At 39.0% G+C, this 23,482-nt stretch overlaps 2 long non-coding RNA genes across 3 annotated transcripts in view; one reads left to right on the top strand and one right to left on the bottom strand.

Annotated features, from left to right (window-relative positions):
* Positions 1 to 20,417, top strand: part of LOC139123290 (uncharacterized) — a 35,332-nt gene extending 14,915 nt beyond the window's left edge. The window contains exons 3-4 of one of the 2 annotated variants that reach the window (XR_011549634.1): positions 19,269 to 19,373; positions 19,844 to 20,417. This is a non-coding gene — a long non-coding RNA (uncharacterized lncRNA). The remainder of the gene's footprint in view (positions 1 to 19,268; positions 19,374 to 19,843) is intronic. The other variant, XR_011549633.1, reaches the window with a different exon arrangement.
* On the bottom strand, positions 1,498 to 2,427 carry LOC139122407 (uncharacterized). The gene is made up of 2 exons (XR_011549449.1): positions 2,078 to 2,427; positions 1,498 to 1,686 (listed from the first exon to the last, which is right to left on the bottom strand). It is a non-coding gene; the product is annotated as an uncharacterized lncRNA (long non-coding RNA).
* Positions 20,418 to 23,482: the final 3,065 nt, after the last annotated feature.

Raw genomic sequence — 23,482 nt, 5'->3', positions numbered from 1 at the left:
ATCTTGTGAATTTGCGTACGGTCTCTCGCTGCTGCCTCAGCTGAACTCGGCTACATACTCGGGTATGTAAATTTGGTTTTATCCCCAAGTAAATCGTCTTGTGCAGAGTTCATAGTTTGTATACATATTCATAGTGTATATCTGCATTCTGATTGGAAGTTTGAATGCTTTCTGACCTTGCCAACGAAAACGACGCAGTGTTTAATGCTGGCGTGCAGCACTGAGTAGGGGCAAATGCGGAAGTAACTTGTCTACGAGTATTTTGCTCTAGCGACTGTTTATTTGAAGATACCAGGCTATCATTCTTCACAATGATACTTGTTTTGCTATTTACTTCCTTGGTAGGAAGTATTAGTGAATTTATGTCATGAAACCCGTTTTTATACCATTTGTGCACGGCAACATCGCCGAGGGAAGTGTACGCCGTACAGCATGTACTGTGTGGGTTTCACACTGTGTTGGTATACCGTACCGGACTATCGGCTCCATGCGTGAATACGTGATGACATACCTATTAGACATATGAATTTATTAAGCTTAGAAGCAGTCATTTTTCAGTCTAAATTAAAATTGTTTAAATTCAATGAGAACGCAGTTGAACTTTATGTATATACACATGTGTATCATTTGTTTTAATGATCAGCCACCTTGGTGTTAGTAGTAACATGGATGTACATCCATGGTAGTAATTGTACAGACAACAGTTTGTGAATGACAGAAAATTGATCAGGATATACATCAGTCATCGGAACTGTCTCCATCTTCTTTGTCATCTTCATCTGTGTATTCTACTACTTCAACCATGTTTTCTTCAGCAAGATCATATTGATATTGATCTCATCAATTTCTTTGATTTCCAATGCTTCTGTGTTTGCCCTTTGTTGATTTTGTCAAAAACAATGTCATCAATTAAGCTGTCACTCTGATCTCCAGTATTGGCACAATTTAAACAATTGCACCCTGGGCCACAGGCATTATTTGACTTTGTACATTTGCAAAATTTATTTTGCACCCAGATTTTTAACATTACACCTTTCCCTACCGAAATTTTAGGTCTCCCGCAAACTGTTACTGCAAATTTGCCGCAAGCTTTGCAGTAAATTTGCAGCAAACTATTGCCGCAAATATGCGGGTGGTTCATTTTTCAGACGCAAATTAGGTTTCTTGTTAACTTGCTGCAAATATGCAGCAAACTCCCTGCCGCAACGTTGCTGCAAACTCTTTGCAGCAAATTTGCGGCACAATCCTAGCAGCAAACTTGCGGCAAATATTTGCTGCAAACTCCATATAGCAAACTATTTTATTTGCGCTGACCATTGTTTCTCGTGAAACTGGTATTTCAGAGTTTAGTTGGATAAAACACATCTTGTGCTGTCCACAGTCCGCCAATATATAAATATTATTTATCCAACTAAACTCTGAAATACCAGTTTCACGAGAAACAATGGTCAGCGCAAATAAAGTTATTATAAACAAAAAGAGACAGAGAAAAAAAGGTTAAATTCAATTGTGGTACAATTTATTTTATATGCCATGTTCATTTCATGCCACATAAGTGTCATGATCATGTCAAGATTTTCTTTTGACTGACAAGTTTCATGTAACATTTACATTACTGTCAAAGGCTGCGATTTGGCTTTCTGTTCTCTGAATTTCTTGTCCCCTTTAGTGTACCAGCAATGGATTCTGAAAAATATAAATCGTTCAGGGAAGAGTGTAAGTCTTTACCGTTTGACCAAACATTGTAAATTTCATGAAAGAAATCGATAATTATTTGAAAATGAGACAACATCAAGTTGAAAAATTGAAGCAGAAAATGCATAAATATTCATGATCGAAATTAAATTAATAATGATTAAAATGTCCGACAGCGGACAACTCGCCGTATGTTGTTTACATACACGACGGCGACAATCTGCAAAAATCTCAGCACTTACTGTAAGTAACTGTGAAACGAAAGTGAATTCAGTATGAATCAGTACTCAACGAAAATTTATCTTTAGGTAAGATTGCAATACAACGATTACAGAACATAATTATAGCGATCGATGTACAGACGAACGGTACATTGACTTACATTTCTGAACGGCTCGCAGACGCTGGATGATTCCTGGTCCGGTTGCAGGTCTCACCGTGCTGTGTGTAAATACCGTACTCAGAAAATATAGTCGGCATCTTTACTGCCGCTCGCGTTCACAAATTTAGAACTCCGCCTGTCCCTGGTACTGTATACACGTTTTTGCAACTATGTGATATCATTTGGCTGGCGATTCCATAGAAAGATCACGAAATTGTCCACTAGATAACTCCCTGATCACAAGTACGCAGCCGACACTGGCCGATGGTACTAAAATCTAACTTCGCGCCGATCAAGCCTCATGACGATAACGGAAGTGCGATCTATAAATCATTACGCGATTGATAATGTAGTCCGTTTTTAAATGCTGGAATTGACTCTACATCTGCACCAATCCGTTATATTTCATACTTAATATAGCATTTAATTTATTAGTTAATGAAAATGGTTATTTTTATTATAGAAAGACTAAAACGAGAGTAAAAATTCTTTCAGCACGAAGAATCAATATCAATGCGCGAACTGACCTTGATGAACCGTGACCGGAGAGTGTAAACATGTCGGCTGCTCGCAGCTGATACACAGGACGTGTTGGACGTTGGTGAAGCGGCGCTTTGAATTTTCGTACAGTGACTCAGGATGGAGTGTAATCCTAACCTCAAATTTGTGCACGGCAATATAACTCTAACGCTGAAAACATGGACAAAAGCTTTTACCTTGACCCATGTTATCAGAAGGCGAGATTTTGTCAGCGGCATTGATGGGACAGACTGTAAGCTGCAGTGCATTGTACGTACCGTATACATGTACTAATCTACTATATGATGGGATGAATAGCTTGGAGCACAGCCACTACTCTGCTTGGAGGTAGTAGCGGAAACATTACTGTACAGATTTGCAGTAACAAAAGTCTATGACGTGTCCTAACAGACCATCATCAAACGCAAATTTCGTTCGAAACTGTTTGCATTTTGGTATCATTCGCAGAAAATACAGGGTGTAACTTGCAAGACAGACAAGTCCCTGTTTCAAAAATTTGTTTCTCTAAAAATTCAGTTTTCGATCCAACCATAATTTACCCAACCAGATTGTCAAAGGGCACTTTTATTACATCATGTCACTACAGTATATACTATAGATGCACTCTATATCCATGCAATGCTTTCACCAGCATAACTGAAGCTGTTCATTATCTAGCATTACCAGTTATTATAATTTAAAAGTGGATTGTCTGTTATGAAATAAATGAACATAAAATATAAATGAAAGATCAATTTATGTTGCTTACACATGACTGGTCACGAAGTGCAACAGTACTCAGTGTGTAGTGTGTACTCCCTGGTAATGAAATAATAGGAAATATGTCAATCATGTGTTGCTGCATATTTGCAGCAATAATCTGGTTTGCCGCAAATTTGCAGCAACTTAGTTGTTTACCGCAAATTTGCTGCAAACTGACTTAAGGGTTTGCAGGAGGGTCACATCTACCTGCAAACTTCTGCAACTCCTTCCTGCAAGCTATATGCTTGCTGCATATTTGCAGCAAACTTACGGCAAATTTGCAGTAGAAATAATTTTCGGTAAGGGTTGGTATAGAATGCCACTCCTTTCCTGTACTTGGGACAAATTTTCTGGTGAATCCCATATGGGTATAACTTGTTACCATTGACAACAGCCAGAGTTGTCATATCCACATAAGACAATCTGGCCCCTTTCTGACTGTGACCATGAATCAGAGATGAAACAATTCTGAGCCAATGGTATTTTAAAGCTGTTGGGTTTGGAATTAGATCCTCCTCCCTCTGAATTCTAACTTGGATGGTATTTCTGATTTTTTCAAGCCACTGAATATGTAATTCCAATTCAGTGTCAAATGTTTCATCTCGTTTCATGGCTTTAAACTGGTCATATGGGCTGTCATGTTGTGATTCAAACTCACTGTGATGTTTCTGGTAGTAAATAGTTCCAATTAAAAGAAAGAGAGACAGCTAGGTCTTTCTCCCAGGTGCCACACTCTGTGTCTGCAAGAGTGCCTGAGGTCGCGGTGGCAATTCCACCAGAAACAAATTCTGAATATTGGAAAAATTCTTTCTGAAATGCTGCTTTTCCACAGCCAACAAAAATGACAAAAAAGTCACAACCGGATGTGATATAGAGAGTTTGGAGACATTTTGCTCTTATGTCTTGATCAATTTAAGCAAGATCTGGATCATTTGCTAAGGCTTTAATTAATTTATTCAAAGCCGAGTCACGTAGCGATTATCATTACGCCACTCATGAATATTCATATAGACAGTATAAATAGTCCTAAGACAATAGGTATCATGGTCACTCGCTAACAACGGAGCTCTGGGCCGGTGCAGCATGGATTCTCGCTCTGTCTCAGATGCAGCCAAATCGTTCGTCGCAGCGCACGGTCGCTCCACCAGCGGTTCTAGTGTTCCTGCACCCGTTCAACCTGATGGTGCAGGCCCGTCCAAGTCTACTGCATCCACTCCTGGGACGGCTTCTGCCTCCCAGCCTCTTCAGGTAGCTTCACCTGCAGCAGAGATCTCGGTCAAAGTGAGTATTATTCCTTTTTAGCTCTTTGTCGGCCGTGGAACTCCCTCTTCCCTGTTCCTTTTTCTTCTTTTTGGCTTTCGTTCGTTTCTGTTGGCCTTTGTGTCGCTGTTCCCGTGCCGTGTCGGTTTTCCTTTTTTCGTCGTTTCCTCGCCCCTTTCGTGTTCCTTTTCTTTCTCTTCGTTTGCGTTTCGTTCCACGGCTGGTCTTCCTGCCCTCCCTCTTCTCGCGTTTTTGTCTTCTTTCGCAGGTGCAACACGTGTCTGAAACAATGGGGACAAGTGTGGCTCGTGTGCTGTCCCCTTGCTTGGTTCTGTCGACGGTCTTTCTTTCCCTTTCCTTTCTCCCTTTTTCTATAGTAAAAGTATAGTATTTGACTGTATTGAGACGGCTGCTACATGGTCAAGAGAAATTTTCCGCGGTGAGGACACCTAAGTACAGTGAGGTACGCAGGTAAGTGGTGGCCGAGGGATACCAGAGCGATGAGGCTTCTGGCGCGTGAGAAGCGATGTGGCTCCTGGTTTGTGAGAAGCGATGAGGCTTCTGTTTGTCAGAAGCGATGAGGCTTCTGGTTTGTGAGAAGCGATGAGGCTTCTGTTTGTCAGAAGCGATGAGGTGTATTCTTTGTGAGAAGCGACGAGGCTTCTGCTTTGCGAGAGTCAATAAGGCTTTGATTAAAAAAAAAAAAAAAAAATTGAGAAAAGTTATGAAGCATTTGTCAACAGCTTGAGCACTGTTCCGCAGTGACGTTGTCTTGAGTTTGAAAGTCACAGTGGTCTCACAGGTGGAAAAAAAAAAAAAAAAAAAGAAAAGAATTATACCTATTGTATTGAAGGCGTTTCCAGTCTTGAGATCCTGTCTTGTGAAGGTATTTGAGCTATCGTCTCACACACATGTTGTGTGTCCTTACAGGTGCCTGCCCAGGATACTTTGCAACAGCTGCTGCATAAGGTGGAAAAGTTGCAGCAAGCAGCGGACTCTGCCAATGTGGATGAGGCCCTCTAGAAGGTCATGGACCTGGCACACCTGTCGGCGACCCGTTACCAGATTATTAACGCCCTCAGAGTGCTCGTGGATAGGGCTACAGCAGCGAACCACCAGAAGCTGAACCGGTTCCGTGCGGTTTTATCCCAATTTGAAGCAAACGAGTTTGGGCGGGACGCGGGAAAACTGATAGTGCTCCTTCTGGGCAACAAAGAGGAGGAGGAAATAGCCTCAAAAGTCGGAAAATTCCTAAAGCATACGAGGGAATCCGCCCGTCCATATCCAAGCCCTCGCCAACGGGGCTTTCGGCAACAGAAACCAGACGTCAAGTGCTATGTTTGTGGAAATCTTGGCCATGTTGCCAGAGACTGCCCTGACAAAAAGCAATGAAATAAATATACATAATGTGACCCTTGGAATGATCTGACATCGGACTTGACCTTGATTTAAATTTGATGTATTTAAGTTATTCCATTTATCTTGTGTGTAGTATATATTTGCAGAAAGTTAAAAAAAAAATATATATATATATAAAAATAAATATGAACGTGGCATACGAAGTTTAAAATAAAAGTTGTCAGTTTTCTTGGGAAATTTTACATTCTTTGTATATTCCCCTCAAATATTGATTAAAAAAAAAAAAAATCTTGTTTTAATCACCCCTACTCCTGGACAGGGGGGCCTCCTAGAGCCCTCCGCCTCTCAGGCGGCCTGCCTTTCGCATGGTCCTGTCCGGGGGTGCCTCCTTTTTTTTTTACCACTGGGCTGTTTCTAAGTTTTGATGTTAGTGTTTGACCTTGGTTCTTTCTCCAGATCTCCCACCCATGGGAATTTGATTCCGACGACAATATTAAGGCTCAGCCCAGAGATTGTTTTGGATGGGTTACGCTAGGGGGCACCCCCGGAGAGGCACTGCATGACGAGGTTTTCGACGACCTACAGTTGGTAGCCAGAGGTTTAGTAAAGAGAGCCCCGACCAGTCTATCTTTTAGAAATCCAGACGAGTTTGTAGCAGGAGAATTGCATCAGCATCTTAATGTATGGGAAAAGCTGACGGCCGACTCTCTCAACGGGAAACTGGTAATGAACTGGTTGACTGATGGCGTCTCAGTATCCGAATACTTACAGCACTTCAGCGGGACATTTAAAGGGAAAACTTACAACCACGATGCTCCACCTCCATGTGTATTTCAAAATTATCCTAACAGTAGTGATTTCTCATCATTTATTGGAAAAACAATCAATGAACGTTTGGTAATGGGGGCCATTTCTATATGGGGTAACGTCGAACGTGATCGTCCCCCTCTTATCGTCATGCCCATTGTTGTCGAACCAAAAAAACCCAGGATGTGTATAGACATGCGTTATATTAACCTTTGGATGCGGGATATGCCGTTTAAGCTTGACAAACTTGTCGAGGTTAGTAGATATCTGCAAAAGGGCGATTACCATTACAAATGTGACGATAAGAGTGGCTACGACCATGTTTTAATAGCAAAACAAGACCGTACTTATTTCGGTTTCCAATGGGCGGGTGTGTGGTACGTATGTAACACCTTGCCCTTTGGATGGAAGCTTTCTGGATATGTATACCATACGATTGGTTATGAAATCACAAATTACGCGCGTAGGTTGGGGGTCCCTTGCATTCAGTATATCGACGACCGTCATGGAGGGCCTTTGCAGTTGTCATCTATATGTAATGTGCCGCAAGAAAATTGTACCCCCCTACAACTTGCGCAATCAGCCGCGTATATATTGTTTGCATTGTGTGTATTGGCCGGTTATTTCATCGCCTTAAGAAAGAGTGTTCTAAGGCCAGTCACGTCACTTGTTATGCTGGGTTTCAAAGTAGATTCGCTCGCTCAGTCCTTTGCTATTCCCGAGGACAAACAGAATAAGTTTTACAGCTAACGGAGGACATACTCGATCGACGGGCTGTCCCAGTACAACAAATACAGAAAGTACTCGGAAATGTAGCTCTTTCTCACTTGCTATCCCGTGTGCCAGGTTGTGCATTCGCCAGTTAGCAGGAGCGATTTCTAAAGCTCAGAAGAAGGCCACCTATTTGATTCCCATTAGGCAAGGCGTGCGCGAAGAGTTGTTGGAATGGCGAGAGTTAGTCACAAGAGTTAGACCATTTAAATGGCTACCCACAAGTCACTCAAATCTCAACTTGTACACTGATGCTAGCTCTTATAAATGGGGGGCAGTACTCCAAGCTAAGGGTGTTCCCCCGTAGAAATCAGTGACATGTGGGAAGAGTCGTGGCAGCATCAGCATATTAATGTCAAGGAGGCAGAGGCACTTCTTCGCGCCCTTATCGCTTTAAAGGACAAGTTACACAATATCAGGCTGGACGTGAGTGTAGACTCTATGGTTTTGGTACACTCTTGGAATAGCGGGTTCCCGGGCTCAAAAGCAGAAAAACTCAACAAGATTCTTAAAGATGTTTTTTACCACTGCGTCGAGCAAAATTTGCATATAATGCTGTCCCACGTTGGGTCAGTCGACAACATCGCAGACAAACCCTCTCGACAGCTGAGTCAAAATGATGTTACTGTGACAAAATCAATTTGGCAAAAATCCAAGCCGAATACGGGCCTCACGACATAGATGCAATGGCCACCGAATCAAACGCGAAATTAGAGCGTTTCATATCCCCTTACCCGCAACCAAGATGCGAGGGTGTGAATTTCTTTTCTCACGACTTCAATAAGCGAGACAATCTATACATTTTCCCTCCTCTCCCTATCCAGTCGCTCGTTATCGAGCATGTGGTTAAAGAGAAGCTACGAGCCACGGTCATCCTCCAATTTGAGAAATCAACGCCGCCATGTTGGCCTTTGGTGAAAAAACATAGCTCAGTTTGTACCCAGATAGCCGCGGCCGGTGAAACGAATGTTATTATGTTTCCATCGCGCTTAGGATACGTCAATGCGCAAACGTCTGGTCCTCTTTTCATCGCCCAATTTAATATCCGCACCAACGAGTAGACAAAATAAAAAAAAAAAATTGTAGGGTTAATCACTTGCAGATCAGAAATAATAGGCTAATATATATATATATCTATAGTTGTATATATTAAAAAAAATAGTACATTTGACATTAGTGTGTCAAACTTTATACGTTGACAAAAACTAAACAACCCCTCCCCCCCCAAAAAAAAAACAAATTTAAAAAACAACAAACAAACAAAATATAGGTCTGCTGATAGCTGCTGGTATATTTCCCGTTGTATTTTTTCAGAGTTGCTGGTTATGCGGTGCGCCACCCCCTGGCAACTGTTCGCCTTCCGACGACTCGAAATGCCACGTGTGCTCCACTGAAAGAATTCGTAAAGAGAAGCAACAAATTTCAGTAGCACAAGCCCGTCTGGACCTTACAGAGGTTGACGCCCGTATCCACCATTTGCTGGGTGACAAGTCTGCATATGACACACAAAAAGACAGATTGGTTCAGCAGCTAGAGGCTTTCTTAAAATTATTGCCGGTTCCTAAAGATTTGACCCAAGCCTCTCCCCAAGACATAGTTAGATTTCTGGTCTTCAAGGACTCTGACGCACGGTCTCAAGTGCACGAAGCAAACTGCCGATTTCTTGGAGTTTCTGGTAGTAGTCGCTCGGTTTGCTCGTGCCCAAAACGCTTACGTCTAGGAACAATCAAGAATGCAGTGGCAAAATTAAGTTCCTTTTACTCCGCCATGCAAATGGTCGGTATCACAGCGAGTAACCCGGCGGTATCTGTAATGGTAGACAGGTATATAAAAAAATCCGGGGAAGAGCAAGCAAAGGCCCAAGTCACGCCGAAACAAGCTAAGCCTCTATTCGTTAACAAAATTAGAGTTTTCCTAGACCATATTTTGAGCAAGATCGCATCCTCCGGAGCGCCCATAGAAACGTACATCTACGCTAGAGATATAACTGTGTTCAAAATGTTAATGATGTCGGGCGACAGAGCAGGGGACCTGGGACAGATCAAAACCCAAGAAATATTTCGATTAGCGGACGGTACTGGTCTCGTATTCAACACACATTTGGAAAAACGCTGAGAGGGGAACACTCAAGTATGTTTATCATTAAAAAGTGCCACGATAAATTGCTCTGTGCAGTTACAGCCATAGAGGAATATGTAAAACTGGCGGATAAAATAGGACTCGATCTGTCGCTTGGGTATCTTTTCCGCCCCACCTCCCCAAGTGGAGAATCGAATGCAAACCGCTCACATCACAGGCAATATACTCCCGATTAAAGTATAATTTGCACGAGTTGAACCTCGATGACGGGGAAACCCCACATAGTTTCAGGAGTGCTTGCGCTATTATGTTGACGCTGGCCGGGTCTACGATCAGTGAGGTAATGTCACATGTGGGCTGGAGGTCGGAAAGATCCCTAATCTTTACATGCAGTTGCACAAGTCAGCAAAGGCAGAGGCTCCCGCATCTAGATTAGTGGAGGCAATAGCCAACCAGGCCCATTTGACGCGTGAGTATGAAGCTTTGGAAAGAATGGTTGCCTCCAGTCGACCGGCTTTCCCCTTTAAGCGGTAGATAAGTCACCTTGCTAGCGGTTCATATAAGATGTGTACCACCTCCGTACGCATATATTTATTTACAAATAAATATTACGTATGGTGCGCTCATGTATTAAATAAAATATTAATAGTAGTGATAATATGCACATGTATCTACTATGTTTCTTTGAGGATATGTATTAAAGACACTAACTGTATATTGTCTCTTGGAGTGGCCTCTTATTCAGTGTCTACTATTTTAGGAGAGCAGAAACTTGGAGGAATGGAGGTATGGGTGGTTTTACTATAGTAAAAGACTAGATAGCGGAGCTAAGGTGGCAGCAATAAAGATATCTCGATCCCAATCCTTAATACAATAGGCTATATCATTGAGCGAAGTGATGAGGCTTTAAATATGTTAATATTCAAAGCCGAGTCACGTAGCGATTATCATTACGCCACTCATGAATATTCATATAGACAGTATAAATAGTCCTAAGACAATAGGTATCATGGTCACTCGCTAACAACGGAGGTGGCGGGTCGGATGAAGTATGTACAGACTTAGGTGACGGGGCGCTGGTGTGTTTTCTCGAGCCCACCCGCCCACCCTATTTTAGGAGATCACTCGCTCAATGTACAGCCGCAAAACAGATATCTCGATCCCAATCCTTAATACAATAGGCTATATCATTGAGCGAAGTGATGAGGCTTTAAATATGTTAATATTTAAATGTACATATGACTGATCACCTGCACGTGCACTGAGCTGTATAAAGATGTTTCTGTCTGATAGCTCAGATGCCATCAGAGGTAATCCGATGTGGTAAACATCTGTATCTGGCGAGTATATGAGTATGTTCTTTTTACTTAAACAGGGACATGGCGCCATATACGTGTATCAGTTTCTTCATGATTTGAAAAATATGCAGGGTATTCATGAGAAGGGTAATTTCCACTCACAATTATTGCTTTGTCTTTCTTTTGCCCATCAAAACCCCCTGCAATGACAAACTCCTTGTCAACTCCAAGGTAGGGCTTCAGAAAGTCTGGAATTTCTCCACACAGAAAATTCACCAATAACTGCTTAGTTTTTCGTCACCAAAAAAAACATCCAATTTCTTTTGGAAGTACTGTTTGCAGGTCAATTGATTCATATATGCTGTACATTTTTTTGCTTTACCATCTCTACGTGCTCTTTCCAAATCTTTAGGACTTGGTAAAGTTTCAAAAAATATAATATTACAAATTGATCGGATCTTCAACGTTCAAAAATTTAGTTGGGAATTTACAACACAGGGCAATATGGATGGACACCAGCAAGGGATGTCAGCAAATTTTTTTATTTGCTTCTGCTTGTGACAAGAACAAGTCTAGATATGGATGTCAGCCTTACCTAAGAATACTTTCAATGATGTGTCAGTCACATTTGACCAGCATGGGTAAAACTAATCTTGTAGACAAAAATCTGGATAATTCTATGCTATAGATAAGTACTTTTAATAAAAGGGAAACCCTGATTTCTCTGCCTACACAATATGCATTTTGATTGTTATGATAATGGTTTAATATACTGTTTAACTCTTACACTGTTTAAACTTAGTAAACCAATCACCAGATAAATGAGTACTGGTATTCTTATTTCCATTTTGGTAGGGGCGGATTGTTCTGGGGAACACCATAGGATAAACTCTATGATTAAATTAATTCATTGTTTGATTTCAGCACAAGTTTGATGAAATTCTCAATTTTCCATGTTGTCAGCACACTTGTAAATGTGGAACAAACCACAAAAAAAAAACAGTTTAAGACTTCACTGGACACAAATAATGACACCACTGCTCAAGTGTCATCAGGCTAGGCTGACAAACTGAATCAATATTGAGCATATCATGCTAAAATACAGCAGCTATAATACTAAAAAATTCTGAAATCTTATGAATTTATGTAACTCAGAACTGCAAAGTAAACAACAAAACCAACATCTTGTGCACACCATTGTTTAAAATAACAGTGACTGACAGGCAAAAATAACAAAACAGCAAACATGGAATTTAGCCATTTTCATATTGGCCATTAAAGGGACAAAGTCACTCATTTTTGACCAAATTTTGGTCATATATATATATATATATATATATATATATATATATATATATATATATATATATATATATATATATATACACACATACATACATATATATATCACACAGGTGGAGATACGGGCCAGTTCATGTGATAAATATATAAATATATAAAAATATATATATATATATACACAATACGGGTGGTTTCAAGTAGAAACTAAAATGTCATTACACTATGTGTTTCACATTATTGTGATCTTCAGACGAGAATGATCAGTTATTCGACGTGGCAAGCCTTATGTTAGAGGCTAGTATTTAGTACATTTTCCAGTATTTCCTGATTAAAGATTGATATACTTGCCTGATCATCATGAGAAACGTCTGCTTTCTATATTCTACATTGCATAGGTTACCAATAGGGGAAAATGTGTAAAGCAAGCCAATTCTGATTCTATATAAGAAAGTTTAAAACCAGTGGAATGCCTTGACAACAAACCCATCTTTTATTGCAGGAAAATAATAATAAATATTGAATTTGAATCAATGTATGTCTGTTGCTACTTTTTTGTTTTCAAAAAATATAATTGAAATCAGGGAACTGGAATATAGGTTTTGAATACTGTGTTAGATTTCTGTTCCTTTGAGATTTTAATTTATAAAAAAAAAACCTGGAAAAGTAATCCCCAAGTGCCACCAAATAACACCATTTTAATCTTTTTTTTTCAAAAGCTCCTGCGGCAGGAGGGGGGACACCCCTGACCTCCCCCGCGACCAATTTTGCTGTTGTTGTGGCACTTTCGCATCACACCTTCGCCCTCTTTTAAAAAAATCCTATAGAGAACATTGCATGTCATCAGAGCACTGGATACAGACATATACATCAGCCCCTGTCACAGCCAAGGAACCTCTTTCCAACACAGACCTGTATCACAGGGTTTAATCAGGGTCTGTACAGGGCTTGTCACAGCAGCAATCCATTTACAGTATAGATATTTAACTTTCCCATTCTTTTTATTATTTTTTTTTGAGGGGTCACTCAAAATTTCTGTAGCAGAGAGGGGGGTTACTCAAACATACATGTCATGGTTGCAGGGGTTACTCGAAATTTTGGAGTTTCTAAAGCAATTCCTCCGATCCCCCAGCTGTAAATAATGACGGCTCCCTTAGTGTAGTTGAGCCACTATATGAGTCAATATAGTCTGCCAGTATGAAGTGCAATGGATATACACATTCTGTTGCAATATATGAAAGGTGACACAAATTATAGAACACCTGTAGCATACACTTATGTTTGTTTAATGATGTTGGACTGTAAAACCAAAGATAGTGTTCACCCAAGCTGAATGATTTCCTATGTAGATCAGATCTTTCACTTTTGTTCATTGTAATCTAAAATAAGAAATTTACAAAACTAGATTTGTGCTGGTAACAGCATCATTGATTTGAAGCTGTGATAAATCAGCAGTTTCATACTTTTCACAGAAACTGTCAGCCTGTTTGTATACTCTGCTATTAATGTCATCAGCTACAGCCAGTAACATGTTTGTAAAGCTTGGAGACTGATCTCTTGTTGTCTTTATAAGATTTTGCTCCATTTACTTGCATGTGTCCTCATGTTTGTCAACCAATTTTTTGTGTGAAAGTAGTGCAATGCATATGGAGCATGTCAGTTACATTTGCTCCCAGACGCAGAATTAGAGTGCCATATTTTGCATTTACCCTATACCCAGTACGTAGAGATGTAAATTGAATATGGCCATCAAATATTTTTGCCTATTCCATTCTGAAGAATGTATTTGATTTACTAGTATAATACTGCAAATCTTGTTCATGATCACCTTTGATCCATACATTTATCTTACAATCTCACAATAGAGATCTCTAGCCTCTTGAAGAAGGACAGACTCTTTTTAATAATTTTGGCCCAATAAAAAGTGACATTTTGTTCAGGGCTATATCAGTGATATCAGTTGTATTTTTGATACTGGAGGCAATGTCTTCAATGACTTGCTAAAGGTCATTATAAGTCTCGAGAGATTGCACTTGATGTTTTTTTCATTTTTTCAACAATGTGGTAAAGTTGCATGTAACATTTTCCACACAGTTGACTTTTTCCATCAAAACTAAAATTCATGTAGTCACCATGATCATGGGTGAAGCCATTGATTAAGTCAACATTTGACGGAAACCGCACATTCGATGTAATGCGCTTTCTACAATCTGGCATGCTGCAGTATTTTCAGTTTTTTTCCATCCATTTATTGTAGTGTTCTGGACAAAGACACACTATGTCAGGAACAGAAGTATCGATATCACTGGAGTAGAGATTAAACTGTGTGAGAAAGAGGTTTTTGTCATCAACATCAGTGGAGTGTAAACCTGGGCCAGTTAAAGTACAGATAAACAATTGGCCTCTGTGACATCAATTATTGGTGCTTTCTCATCATCCCCTCCATCTCTTCCAGAAAATTCTTTATCTATATAAAGCTAGGCGACACGCATTGCAGAAACAATACTGTTCATTCATGCCCCTAGATTTTAACCAGCTCGGACATATTCCTCTGGTTTTCCCACAACATGGTACCATCTGTTTGTTTTCCTATCCCACATTTACCACATGGACCACACTTATTCTTATCTGGATGAGCTTTTGCTTTATGTGACCTCACACCTCCAAGTCCAGAGATATTGATCAAAAACACTTTCTTGTGCAATGTGTGTGACTTGAAACAGCAATACAATGGCTGGTCTTCTGAGAATAACTTAAAACTATGGTAGTCTCCTGTAAACCGAGACTGTGGGCCACCTCTTTCTGAATATCACATGAAAGCGATGATTTTAAAGGAAGAATAAATTCGTTGCCTTCTAGCACAACAGTTACATGGTGCTTTTCAAATTTGTGGCATCTTTTTAGCACATACTGGCCAATTCTGGACAACCGTATTTCAATATCAGAGAGCAGGCCAATGTTACTTTTACTTTCCATGACATAACTGCATCAATCTTTTTTCAACAGTATCATTTCTTTGACAATGAATGTGTTTTTTGTGCACTGAGCATCCTGTTGGAAACTTAAAACCCCTTGACTATGGAGTTTCTGACAATGTGAAACAGCTTTTGAAATCTTGACCCAGGCTCTGTGTACACTGTTTAGATGTTTTTTCAGGGACAAAGAAATATTCACATGGTTCAACCTTTGTGCTGTTGCATATTGCAGTCTTTGAGTCACAAAATTGGCAAAAAATTTAATATGCCACTTTTGCGATTGGCCTGTAATATTATTAAGTTGCCCTCCATTTAAGAAGACTTGCTGCCGCAAGTGTTACTTCTGTCAGGGGCAACCTTCCATGCTCTGTGGCATATGGCATACCGTAGTTTATGCAACTTCTCAATAAAGCATCCTTACTTGCACTGCTTTCTTATTTGTCAAAACTATGACAAATGATTTCAAAGTACGTGAATTTCTTGTGGCCAAACTTTACCATAAACTCAAACTGTTAGTAAACATAGATACAGGTACAAAATACCGGTGAATATTGTAAGCCATGTGCCATTGCCAGAACGGGCTGTGGTAGGTTAGCAGCCACAGTATATCTGCAACAAAATGTAAAGACACTGTATTTTGGAAACTGGATCATACTTAAACAAACAAAACCATCATTATATATATTCTTGATCACAAATTTTGCTCAAAAAATAAAGGTTACAACAACTGGGATACTGAAAATACGCAATGATATGTGATACCAACGCGTCTCAAGCTGTTTGCGTGTGCATGGCCACCATATTTATTGGATTTAACGGTATTTAACACCGAACAGACCTCATTTCGAAGGCGTGTTAAGTTCATATTTGTCCGTTTTGAACACCAAAACTTTGCAGAAAATCATAGTCATGAGATTCAAATCCGACCAAACCTGGTTGCAAATTGAATTAAATGTCTTGCCAACGCAAGCGACGTAGTGCTGTATAAGGCGAGGTCAACATGTCTACAAAAATCGTATCTGGTGATTTCTATAAAAGATTTGCCCTGATTGTTGAAAAAATTTACATAGGTCACGACTGGAGGCAATATAAATGGCAAGGATATGGAAAATTTCCATAAATACTAACCTTTTGCAGTGTTTTTCGCAGATTTTTCTAGCCGTGAAAAATGGTGTAACGGTCATCGAAACTAAAGAGAGGGCGCCCTTCATTTGAAGGAAATCCCTTATTATGCATGAAATGAAGGACCCAACTTCGAGAGTGCGGAAGCGTTGGATCAAACCATTTCGCCAATATGTCACTTTTTAAAACATAATTGTCATGACATTTTCCCCATGTATTCCAATAGATCAAGCAGAACAATTGCCGTCTTGTCAAAATCAAATCCGTCATTTTGGTTTTTTTTAACATCGAGGACCACAATGGAAATAAGCATCAATTGCTTTCTTGTGTTATCCTCGGCAGTAATGTGAAATGTACATTTTATATATTTTATTTTAATTGCCAAATAAATTCAATTCAATTCAATTCAACTGGGGTCGAAGGTCATTGACCGTAAATATCACATAAATGTGAATTACTAGGTAATTTAAAGGGCTAGATGGTTCATATTTGGTAGGTTATAGCACCTTATGATGAACTGTCATACACCTCATCAATTATGCTGGGGTCAAAGGTCATTAGCCTTAATATCACATAAATGTGAATAATTAAATAACTAAAAGGACTAAATGGTTCATATACCGGTATGGCAGGTTAAGGCACCTAATGGCACACTATCATATACCTCATTAATTAGTCCCCACAAACGAACTCCAGGGACTTATAGATTGAGTTCCGTCTGTAAGTCCGCGCACATGCATGCCTTCCCCTGTTCACGCAGATATCTCAGACAAGGCTTGGTCAATTTCTTTCAAACTTTGCACAAGTATAGCACCAGACTCCATACAGATGTACGTTGATTTAATAGTTTCACAATATGACCCAAGATGGCCACCTAGCAGCCATTTTTTTACAAGTTTTTCATGTCTTGAGCCGTAACCAAGACATGTGTCAACTGATTTCTTTCAAATTTGGTGCAAGGACATTAACCTATGTCGTACATATGCTTGTAGATTTTTCTTCTGATACAATCCAATATGGCCGCCCAGTGGCCATTTCATTACAATTTTTTCATGTCTTGAGCCATAACCCAGTGTGTCTCAACTGATATCTTTCAAAATTGGTACAGGGACATGGACCTATGTCATACATATGCATCTCTATTTTTGTTAAAATACAATCCAATATGCCCTCCAGGCAGCCATTTTGTTACGATTTTTTCATGTTTCCAGCCGTAACCCACAGCGTAACCGAAACATGTCTCAACTGATTTCTTTTGAAGTTGGTACAACGACATAGACCTATGTTATACATGTTCATGTTGATATTTATTGTGATACGACCCAATAGAGTCACCAGGCAGCCATTTTGTTACGATTTTTTCATGTCAGAACCCTTTTCCTGCCAAGTCCATATTTCACCATCAGGTCAAGATGGTTAAAATTAATGAAACACAACATATGGTGTATTTTAACATAATACTGTACATTTGAAAGCTGTTGAAAACATCAATACTATAAACTTGATTTTTTTTACTAAAGATGCTATAACAGACCAAGCCAAGTGTGTGAAAATACTTCATGTTTTTGGCTCAATACCGCTTTTTACTGACTTGGCTGATGGGGAAGTAATATTTAGTCTTAATACTGTCTGGCAGGAAAAGGGTTAAGCCATAACTCAGACATGCCTCAACTGATTTCTTCCAAATTTGGTACAAGGACATTAACCTTTGTAATACATGTACCTGTCAATTTTGTTGTCATATGATGCAATTGATAGCTGCCAGCTGGCCATTTGTTATGATTTGTTTATGCCTTTAGCCATAACTCAATACGTCTCAACTGATTTCTTTCAAAATTGGTACAAGGATATTAACCTGTGTCATACATTTTTATGATACAATCCAATCACACTTATTTATTGATGCCTCGACATGAAAACAATCACTGGATTCACAGTACATTGCTACACCTTATACAGACTTCATTTGAATGCTCTATGAAGACTGATGTCACAATTCTGAATGGGGACTATGTCATTGACAATGACTTCAACAATAACAATGGTGATTACTACAGAATGGGTGTGTTGATAAATTACATCAAGCAATTGTTTGCAGAATACAACAAGAGGCCACTGTTATAATACACACAAAACTGAGACAATACACCTTGACAGTTTTTCAAGAGTTACTGGGAGGGGCTTTAATCTTCTTGACACAGATCAGGTCTGAAAAATCATCATTCCAGATTTGATGGCATTTGTAAATGAGAACAACGAAACTAATACATTGACACAACATATGTTGACTTGTAAAAAACTGGGTATGTTGGAATTCACTATGGAGGAGAACAAGAAAATGGCATTGCCACACACACCCACAACAACTGAAAATACCAAGCAATTAAATGTAGTGGCCTGCCTGTTAACTTTGATAAAAAATATAAGTGCTGCCCTGTGCTCTACTTTGTGAGAACTAGGCGCCATCTGCTTCCAATGGTAACAGAATTCACGTATTTTAACTTCAGTGCCTTCAAAAATAACAGTGTAATTGATTCTAGCACTTATAAATTGCTTTGATTGATTGATTGGTTGATTGATAGATTGATTGATTGATTGACATATCAATTGACAGCTAAATACTTCCATAAAATACAGGGATATACAGAATCTGTGGCAGTCATATAATTGAAATTAATTTGTGACAGTATGATTTATCACTCTCAGATATTTATCATTACTGTCGGAAAGATGGCAATAAGAAATTAAGATTTCATCTTGAATATCCTTTGTATACGGCTAGTTTTCAATCGGGTCCGAACCCACAACATACGGCATCAGTCACCTAGCAGAGAGGCCACAGAGAGAGCCGCTCGCTAGTGCAAATTATCTGCAAAAAGCAAGTTCAGTATTATGTGTTGCATGGTCTTACATGATGGTGCTCTTTCCTATGATTATTAGTTGCGAGTGAGAATATGCAAAGGAACACTATCCACCCAGGGAGTCATATGGAGTCCTCTGCAGAAAAGAACAAGAAGCAATGTGAACATGATGAAACTTCTGAAGGTCAGTGATAGTCAATGATATACTGACATATATGTACCTGTAACCAGTAAACATCTATTGGATGACTTGCCATGAAGGTGACATCACAAATCTGTTCCTTGAGCATGTAACAGTAGATCAACAGAACATCATGTGCATAGCATAGAGTTTAATATTATTTGATTTTCTTCCTTGTGTAATACCTAGGGGAAAATAGCTTTCCACATGAACCTGTGACCCCACAACCGTTAAATCGGCTAAAGACAAACAGATACTGGTGTGCAACATATTGAGCTGCCTTGTGGGGTTTGTTTGTATTTATGTAGGGATTGCGTTAACCCCAAATTTTGCTTTACAGACTCCCGATTTCGCACTAGGACCCCTACATCATTTTAGTGAGGAAGGGTCCCATTCTTCAGAGAAATACAGATATTTGAATTTTGTTGAGGCCTGATTTTATGAACCATTTTCTCTATATTTCCTCACTATAGTTCGAAAAAAGCCTGTTGGCCAGTAAGTACCGTGAACTGAAGCAGAAGGAGCCGCCATTGACAGCTATTTCATGTCTCACATCAGAGATAATTAAACAGTCACAAAGGCCGAAGCTGAACATTATGCTTAGCAAATGAGAAAGTTCTCAGCAACAGAAATTTGAAATTGCTGCAATGGCATGTAAAAAGCAGAGCAATAGCATATGAGAGGAAAGCAAAGAAAAATTGTAGAAGACGTATAATGATAGCTGTTTTGCTTTCAGATTGTTAGATTACCTTGACACTGAGTTTCTGTATGTAAAATGTTTTTCAGAGTTAATATTGTGGAGTTACCCCATGAGGTTAACCACATGGTAAATTCCTAGCTCTGTTGCTTTCGGTGTGTTCGAAGACAAACTTGACATTTTTCTGATATAAAAAGTGAAGATATGGTACCATATATATTTTTCTTTTCGAAATTAGACTTTTTGGAGTTTCCTCATGAAGGTTCTTTTTGGCCATATCAAGAACCCAACAAAATTTGGAATTTGACATGCAATGACTCTCATAAGGTAACTCCAAAAGTGTAACTTTGAAAAAAAAATATATGAAATACCATATTCTTCACTTCTTTTCTTTCAAAAATATGCAAATGGTTGTTTTAAGCACATCAAAACAAACAGTGTTAGGAATTTATCATCTGATGAATATCTTCAAGCAACTCCAAAATTTTAACTTTGAAAAAAATGTCAACATGAATCACTATTAGTCTTCAACTTGTTATCTTCCAAATATTCCCAACAGTTTCTCTTTGAACACAGCAAAACCAACAAAGTTAGAAATTTTATATGTGATGAACCTAATGAGGTAATGACAAAACTGTAACTTTGAAAAAAAGTATCTGAAGTGCCATACTCTTGACTTGTTATCTTTCAATAATGTCCAAACAGGTTGTCTTTGAACACAGCAAAACCAATAGAGTTGGGAATGATAGAATCTCACACCCCCAAGGACCTTGGATCAGATTTTGTCTCACACGAGCCTGCGGCTCCCCAACTGGTGTGAGAAATCTGATCCCAGGTCCTTGGTGTGTGAGATTCTTTTTCTCACATGACCACAAAATGCGTTAAATTCACATTGGACATGTACAACATTGTCCAAAATCGTGACAAGTCTGTCATCTGCCACTGTACTTTGACCTGCTTACTTTGTAGTTCTGTCTGTGTGTTACTCGTCGTGCCATTGGATAACATTTTGCGCGTGGAACAAAACATACTGTTTATCATCCAATCAGAGCGCGTGTAGTATTTACTGCAGAGTGTGGGACGGTTTCTGATATACCTCATGAGGTAACTCCAAAATCCTAAGTTTGAAAAACAAAATATGTGAATACCATCTTCTTCATATTCTACATTTATTATCTTTCAAACTGCACTAGACAAAATGCTTGATATGCGCTTAGCATATTTACGTATATTAATGTATATGGAACAGAATACTAATTGCATATGCAGCGTATATCTTTGTATATGGAACATTCCAATACGTTGATATGCGTAGCGTATTTCTATGCAGATCATGAGTATACGTAATGCAGATCTTTGCACACTAAGTGTACACTTAGTTTGAATTTATTAGCATACGTACTGTATACTGAACGTATTTCGCACATGTACAGAATCAGTATATGTGTATATATTGTTGTATATCAAGCATTTTGCCCAGTGCTGTCTGAACAGTTCGTCTTCCACAAAGCAAAACCAACAGAGTTAGGAATTAACCATGTGATGAACAAAATGAGGTACTCCAAAATTTGAATTCTGATTAAATGTTTAAATTTAAATAAGTACTGTACTCTTCAATTTTTTCTCTCAAAATTGTTCAAACGCTTTGTCTTTTAACACAGCAAAACCAACGTTTTCAGGAATTTAGCATGTGATGAACCCTCATGTGGTAACTCGCAATTGATAACATAGACAAAAAATATATGATGTACCATACTCTTCACTTTTTTTTCAAATAGGTTGTCTTTCACATGTAAAACAGTTTTGAGAGTTACATTTAGCCTTATCGAATTCTTGTTCCTTCATTTTTATGTATTAGTTTTCATGGAGTTGATGAAGTTTTTATAGCTTACTTTTGCTTTACCAATGTGAGCTTATTGTATAGGCTGAAGTTGGCATCAGTATGTATGTATGTCATGTCTGTCCACTCAAATAATTTGAGAACCGCAGTACCTATAGACTTGATATTTGGAGTGTGAATGCAAGATGTGTAAACGCCCGGATGATATTTTCGTTTTGGTGATTTCTTCAAAAATATGCAAATTAGATTTTAAAAATGCCATTTTGGTAAAAAAGTCTTCTCTGTTATCGCAAGTTGACTCATTTGAAACTTGGTATTGAGGTCCCTAGGGGTTACATCAGTCAGACTTGTTCAAATATTGTGATTAAATTGCATAATTGTATTTTTTTTGGCAATGTTTCCCATTTTTGTTAAAAAAATCTTCTTACTGAAACCATAATTCCAATTTATTTGAAACTTGGTATGGAGGTTTCTTCGGGTGATCTTAAGTCGGAATTGATGATATTGTGATGAAATTTGCATATTTGTAGTTTTGGGGCAATTTTTCCCATTGTTGGTAAAAAAAAATCATCTCCTCTGAAACTGCACTCTAATTGGTTTTAAGCTTTGTATGTAGGTTCATAGGGGTAACCTCTGTCATATTTGTTTGAAGTGTGATGAAATTTGCATAATTGTATGTTTGGGCAACTTTCCAATTTGTGGTTTTAAAACTCTTCTTTGAAACCACTGGTCCAATTCATTTGAAACTTGGTATGGAGGTTCCTAGGGGGGTGTCATCATTTCAATTGTCCTATATATCACAAAGGGTCTATATTGGTCCCAAGGCCGCTTGTCCACTTAAGTATGTACACTGATAGTTGATAACACCTTCCAATGTGACGTGCCTCCCACGCCCAGTGCCAAGGATAAATGATATTAAGCTTCTAGGCCAGATGTCATCTTTATCTTATTATAGATATTTATGAATAGTTCAAATCAACTAGTGAACGTTCATCAGTACCCACACTTTGATGTGTCTGCAAGAACTTTTCAGGATACAAAAGCTAGGTTGCTGGTTTATCTCACTCTCGAATGTACCAATTCAAAACATGTGAGCACAGTGTCCCTGACACTATTTTTTTAGTCCCCGTGGACGAAGTCCGGCGGGGACTTATAGATTGGGTCCCGTCCATGTGTGCGTCCGTCCGTGTGTGCATCCGTCCGTCCGTCCGTCCGTCATATTCAACATTATATTTCTCAGACACTGCTGAACCAATTTTGTTCAAACTTGGCACAAAGGCATAGCACTATGACCTACAGATGCACATAGATTTATTTTGCGATACAATCCAATATGGCCACCAGACGGCCATTTTATTAGAATTTTTTCATGTACAAAGCCATAACTCAGACATGTTTCAACGGATTTATTCAAAGTTGGTACAAGGACATTAACCAATGTCATAGATATGCACATCAATTTGTTTTGTGATACGATCCAATATGGCCGCCAGGCGGCCATTTTATTTACGATTTTCCATGTCCTGAACTAAACTAGACATGTATCAAGCAAATTTATTCAAAGTAGGTACAAGG

Source organism: Ptychodera flava, chromosome 22 (assembly GCF_041260155.1).
Source record: "Ptychodera flava strain L36383 chromosome 22, AS_Pfla_20210202, whole genome shotgun sequence".
In the NCBI taxonomy this organism is placed as follows: Eukaryota; Metazoa; Hemichordata; class Enteropneusta; family Ptychoderidae; genus Ptychodera; species Ptychodera flava.
This window is presented reverse-complemented; position numbering and strand designations above follow the sequence as displayed.